Source organism: Dipodomys ordii, unplaced genomic scaffold (assembly GCF_000151885.1).
Source record: "Dipodomys ordii isolate 6190 unplaced genomic scaffold, Dord_2.0 Scaffold134, whole genome shotgun sequence".
Taxonomy (NCBI): Eukaryota; Metazoa; Chordata; class Mammalia; order Rodentia; family Heteromyidae; genus Dipodomys; species Dipodomys ordii.
In genome coordinates, this window is record NW_012267350.1 from 92,869 (window position 1) to 99,715 (window position 6,847).

Here is a 6,847-nt window from a genome sequence, read left to right on the forward strand (position 1 = left end):
CTTCAGTACAATAATAAATTAAGTACTTTCTGTTGATGTAGTCCTTAAGGGACAAGACATTCAAGGAATGCAGAAGGCATTCCAAAGGAGCTTCCTCCTTCTGGCATGACTTACAGCACTCCTTTAAAAGCACAGGCGGGAGTCAGTCTGGTGAGTGAAGGAGAGCTGACCAGGCAGGAGGAGTGTAGACACCAAGCAACAGAGAATCCTTAGAGTTTCACTCACCAAGTGGTATGGATGTGGATGTGGAGGTGGAGGCCAGCAATGGTATTGCTGAAAACTCTCACATGGCATCTCCCGGTAGTTCAATTTGCAGAAAAGGGGTGGTCAGGAAATTCTAATATTCCTGACTCAAAACCCCATCTGAGTCATGTTAGGTAAATTAATTTGGCAGCCAAGGAAAGAGAGCAACAAATGGTATTCAGGCAGGGGAAAGGTTTGTTTTTGAGCTGAAGGCTGCCTCTGGTCAAGTTGGAAGCCCATGCAGCTGAGAAAAAAAGGGTTCAACCACATCTGGGGCAGGATTTATAAAGGCTTGGGGCGGGGGAGATGTGGCCACATCGGCTGCAGATGTGACCTCAGGGAGGGGGAAGGGGCTGCCTTAATATGTGACAGTTACCTAGGTGATGCAGGTACTGGACAGAGACTTAATCAAGAAGAGGGAGGAGTCTACTCCACCTTTCCAGGGTGGCCATCATAGTATAAAGGCTTTAGCCAGCAAGCAGGTTTCTTAAGTAGAAAGACTTGAGCACTAGCTGGTGACTGCCATATCAACAGAAAGAGCCTGGAACAAAGGCACTGGAGATGGGCACTGGAGATGGGGTGAGAGCGGCTTCTACTCACCACCAGCATTAACTGACAAGGAGCGAAAATCTTCATCCTGTTGACCACAGATGGATGAAGACTGCAGACAGTCCAAAAAACCAAGGATAATGCATGAGTACTCTTCAAGACAACCTCACAAACATCAACCCAGACAACTCTAGTTGCACGAATTTTTTTGGCACTGTCAAAATCAGTACAGATACAATCTAGTTCAACAACAGAGAATTGGGGATCAATGGACTAAAAAAAAATCAAAGGAGACAGAGGACCAGAAATTAAGAGTTACTGGGAGAATTGTGAGGAGAAAATAAGACTATTCCCATATGGCAGAGAAAGGAAGAGAGGAAAGGTAACTAAGACCTAAATTCAGAGACATGAAAAAGAAAGAGAGAGAGAGAGAGAGAGGAAGGAAGGAAGGAAGGAAGGAAGGAAGGAAGGAAGGAAGGAGAACAAGCAAAAAGGAAAAGAAAAATGAAAAATTCATCACATCAACAAGAACAAGGATAAGAATCACATGATTATCTCAATAGATGCAGAAAAAGCATTTGACAAGATCCAACAGCTCTTTATTATGAAAGCTCTGGAAAAACTAGGAATCCAGGGAACATTCCTCAATATAATAAAGGCTGTGTATGACAAACCCATAGTCAGTATTAAAGTTAATGGCAAAAAGCTAAAACCATTTCCTCTAAACACAGGAATGAGACAAGGATATCCACTCTCTCCACTTCTCTGAAACAAGGATGCAGGTTAGCCATTGTAACGAGATGTACAAGACACTGTTGAAAACAAACTTTAAACTTTGGGTGAGGAGGGAACAGTTGGGGAGTTGGGGAGGGAAGGGATGGTAGGGAAAAACAAAGGAGGGGGTAACAATGCTTGATAGGAAATGTACTCATTACCTTATTCACGTAATTGTAACCCTTCTGTACAGTATCTTTACAATAAAAATATATTTTAAAAAGTCATGTTCAGTGATGAGTGTTTTTTATCTTTCTTTGACTCTGTAAGTTTCTAAAGCATATTAATTTAATTTATTAAGTTAATCTTTTTATCTAAGTTCATTTTTTACCAGGTCAGGGCTTGAACTCAGGGCCTGGCACTTTCCCTGAGCTTCTTTTGTTCAAGGCTAGCATTCTACCACCTGAGTCACAGCACCACTTCCAGCTTTTTCTGTTTATGTGGTAGTGAGGTATCGAACCCAGGGCTTCATGCATGCTAGGCAAGCACTGTGCCATTAAGCCATATTCCCGGCCCTCATCTAAGTTCATAAAGTTAGTTAGGTTCTGGAAATTTCAGTATTAGACAACACAAGAGATCCAACTGTAATTTAAGAAATTTATAAAATTAAGCCCTTTGAAAGGACATCTGTTATTATCATTATATATGAAGCATATATGATCATTACGGTTTTTGTTGTTGAAGAGCTTTTGCTGGTCCTTGGGCTTGAATTCTGGGCCTGAGCACTTTTCCTGTGATTTTGTACTCAAGGCTAATGCTCTACCACTTGAGCCACCACTCCACTTCTGGCTTTTTTGTGGTTAATTGGAGACAAGAGCCTCATGGACTTTCCTGCCCAGGCTAGCTTCAAAATGTGATCCTCAGATCTTAGCCTGAGTAGCTAGGGTTACAGGTGTGAGCCACCAGTGCCTGGCACTATGTATGTAATATAAAACATACACAATAAAGTTATACAAACAATAGTAACTCACTTAAGAGGACTCGGGATGTGGCTCAGTGGTAGAACAGTTGCCTTGTATGCCTGTTGTCCTAGAGTTTGATCCTCAGTACTGCAAAGCAGAATAAAACAACAAAAGTAACAGTGTAGGAAATTTAGAATGTTTAAATCATTCAACCCTGATTTAATAAGCCATATAGTGTTGATACTATTTAATTAATCTATCAGTATTGGAAACTGAAAGCAGTTGGGCTGTGTATGGCAGGTCAGAGCTCTACCATTGAGCTACATCTCTAGTCATTATTATTGTTGTTGTTGTTGTTGTTTTGTGCCAGTCCTGGGGCTTGAACTCAGGGCCTGAGGAATATCCCTGAGCTTCTTTTGCTCAAGGCTAGCACTCTACCACTTGAGCCACAGTGCCACTTCTGGCTTTTTCTGCTTATGTGGTACTGAGGAATCGAACCCAGGGCTTCATGCATGCTAGGCAAGCACTCTATCAACAAGCCACATTCACAACCTTGATATTATTTTTATTTATTTATTTGTGCTGATATGATCCAGGCTGGCTGGGCAGAAACATGACACGTAGTCACAAAATAAAGAAAAAGAAAAGGAGTTGGGGCTGTTGTGTGACTCAGGTGGTAGAACACTAACTTATCAAGTGTGAGGCTCTGAGTTAAGACCCCAGAATCACCTAAACAAAACTGTTATTAGAAGCTGGGGATGGTGGCATATACCTGCAATTCCAGAATGGAAAGGATCTTGAACTTGAGGTCAAATTGTACTACATAGTGAGTTTCAGGCCAATATGGCAACGTATTTAAGACCCTGTCTCAGAAATAAAAACACTAGGCTGGGAGACAGTGACTTGCACCTGTAAGCTCCTCATTTGGCTGAGATCCAAAGATCACAGTTTGAAGCCAGCCTGGCAGGAAAGACCATGAGACTTTTATCTCCAATTAATCTCCAAATATTTGGACATGTAGTTGTGGATCAAGGGGTAGAGCACCAGCCTTGAATGAAAAAAGCTGAGGACCAGCACCTAGGTTGTGAATTCAAGTCCCAGTACTGGCACATGTGCACATGCATGCATGCATGCATGCATGCACGCACACACACGCACGAGTGCGCACACACATACATAGAAATAACACCAAAATGCTGTGATTATATATATATATGTATATATATACACACATATATATATATATATCGATATGTCCTCTTGATGAATTTACTTTTGTAAGGTATTAATCTATCCATTTATTTTTGGTTAGTATTACTAATATTACTAATATATTTTTGTTGGTCATGGAGCTTGAACTCTGAGTGCTCTCCCTGAGCTCTTCAGCAAAAGGCTAGTTCTCTACCACTTTGAGCCACAGTGCTACTTTCAGTTTTCTGGTGGTTAACTAGAGATAAAGAGTCTCACATACTTTCCTGCCTGGGCTGGCTTTGAACCTCAATCATCAGATCTCAGCCTCCTGGGTAGCTAGGATTACAGGCATGAGCCATTGGCACAGGCATGCCACTCTTTTTAATGTAGGTTCTTATACTACAGAGCCTAGGTGGGCTTCAAACTTTTAATCCTTCTGTGTGCTGAGATCAAAGGCATGCACCATCATATTTGGTCCTGATCTTACAGTCTCACAGACTTTCCTGCCTGAGCTACTCTTGAACTGTGATACTCAGATCTCAGCCTCCTCAGTAGCTAAGATTGCAGGTGACAGCCACTGGTTCCTGGCTTATATTAAATTTCTTTGGTAGCACTGAGTTTTGAACTCAGGGCCTTGGGCTTGCCAGGCAAACACTATGAATTTGACCACATGCTCATTCCTTTTTGCTTTAGCTAATTTTTAGACAGTGTTGCCCTTGGAATCCAATCCTCTTGCTTCTATCTACTGAGTAGCTGCGATTACAGGCACGTAGCCTTGTTTGTTTTTCAGATAGGGTATTGCTAACATTTTTGTTATCAAGTACCTGGGCTGCCATGTACCCATTTTAGGCTTCTTGCCATTAAGATGACAGATGTCATCCTAATTATGATGCACTGCTTTGAGTGAGGAGGAGTACCAGGAACTTTTCTTCTTGGGCTGGACTTGAACCATGACCCACCAGCTCTAGCATTTTAATTAACTAGAATTACATGTGTGAGCCACCAACACCCAGCTCTTTCAAACGTTTTAGTTTTTATTTTTATTTTAGAGACTAAGGCTTACTGGTAGGTTTGTCCTGGATGGCCTTGAACTCTTCATCCTCATGCCTCTACCTCCTGAATAGCTGGGATTAGAGGTATACATCACTATGCATGGCTCAAGAAGGTGTTTGCATTGAAAGTGTAAGCTAAAAGGGGTGGGAATGTGGCTTAGTGGTAGAGTGATTGCCTAGCATGCATGAAGCCATGGGTTTGATTCCTCAGTACCACATAAACAGAAAAAGATTGAAGTAGTGCTGTGGCTCAAGTGGTAAAGTGCTAGCCTTGAGCAGAAGCAGCTTAGGGAACAATGCCCAGGTCTTGAGTTCAAGCCCAGGACTGGTAAAAAAAAAAGTGTAAGTTAAGGAAGACAGAGGGTGTAAATATGATCCAAGTATTAATAGGTGCAAGCATCAAAATGAAATAACTTTGTACAGTTAATGAAAACTTTAATAAAGCAGGTAAAGCTGGGTACCAGTGGCATGTAATTCAAGCTACTCAGTGGGCTGTAATCTGTGGATTGAAGTTTGAAGCTATACTGGTCAGAAAAGACTAAAACTCTTATCTCCAATAAACTACTAAAAAAAGCCAGAAGTGGAGCTGTGGCTTGAGTGGGGGAGTGGTAGCAAAAAAGCTCAGATACAGGGCTTGGGCTCTGAGTCCAATTCCCAGGACTGGAGTGGGCATGCATACACACACACACACACACACACACACACACACACACACACACACACACACACGGGTGAATATACAACACCAGCTTATTTATAGCCCAGATGAGCCTGACAGGAATGAGGAGATGTTCTTGAAACAGTAAGAAGCACTTGGTTTTGTGCCCAGTGTATACATTTTCTTTTTCTACTGTAACAGATTACCACCGATTTAACTGATTTAAAACAATACAAATCTGGCCTGGATTACAGGTAGCTCACAGGAGGCTACTCAGGAGGCAAAGATATGCCATGGTTCAAAATCAACCCGGAGACTCTGATCTCCAATTAACCACCAAAAAGCTGGAAATGGAACTGTGTCTCAAGTGGTAGAGCACTACCCTAAGCAAAAACACTCAGAGACAGTGCCCAGGTCCTGAGGTGAAGCCTCAGTAATGACATAAAAACCCAATACAAATCTATTCTCTTATAGTTTGGGAGGTCAGAAATCTATAATCACAGTATGGCCAGGGTTGAGTTCTTTCTGGAAACTTCTTGGGAGGATGTGTTTCTTTGCCTTTTTTAGTTTCTGGTGGCTATTGTCTTAGGTTCTTTGCACTGCTCCAGTTTCTTGCTTTTATAGTCATATCTTAGTGACTTGCATCCTTCTGCCTCCTTCTACTAAATACCATGGTTATTAGATTGGCTGGGCCTAATTATACAGGATAATGTTTGGGCTCACAGCTATTGACTTTAATTATGTTTGCAAAGTTCCTTTAACCCTGAAAGATAACCAACATTCACAGACATGGATGTCTTTGGGGAACCATGGCTTAGATTGCTATAGCCAGTTTACAAGTTGGACAAGCTATGGAGAAGACAAGTCCACTACAACCTAGATCTAAGGTATATGCTAGTCTAGATTGCCCACTTTGTATGGCTTATACTGTTCTTTAGATGCGAGCCTCTCAGCAGTTGGCCTTTGTGCAACTAAATTTGGCTTATTGGTAGGGATTCAGTGGTACTCAATCCATGGTCAAACATCCACACAAGTTTTAGAGAGAACCTGAGAAAGAGTGCTGAGAGAGGGAGCTCTGGACACAGGAGTCAAGCAAAGTGACCAACAGTATGAGTTGTATAGATGACAGGTTCTAATCCAAACTGCTGTATACTAAGTGTAGGGCACTGGCTCCCTTAAATATTTGGCTTCAGTTTTCACATGACAAATGGAGTTAGCAATGTCACCTCCACAGGGTTATCATGAGAAATTGGGGATAGTTAAGGGCCTGGCATAGAATAAGGGCTCCGTGAATATAGAGGTTCTGTGTGTGCATGTGCACATGCGTGCTTGCATGCACTCACATGTGCACTATTACTGAGGCTTGAACTCAGGGCCTTGTGCTCTTGCTTGTCTTTTTTGCTCAACTTTGACACTCTAATTTTTATTTTTTATTGTGAAAATACTGTACAGGGGGGTTATAATTACATGGGAAAGAT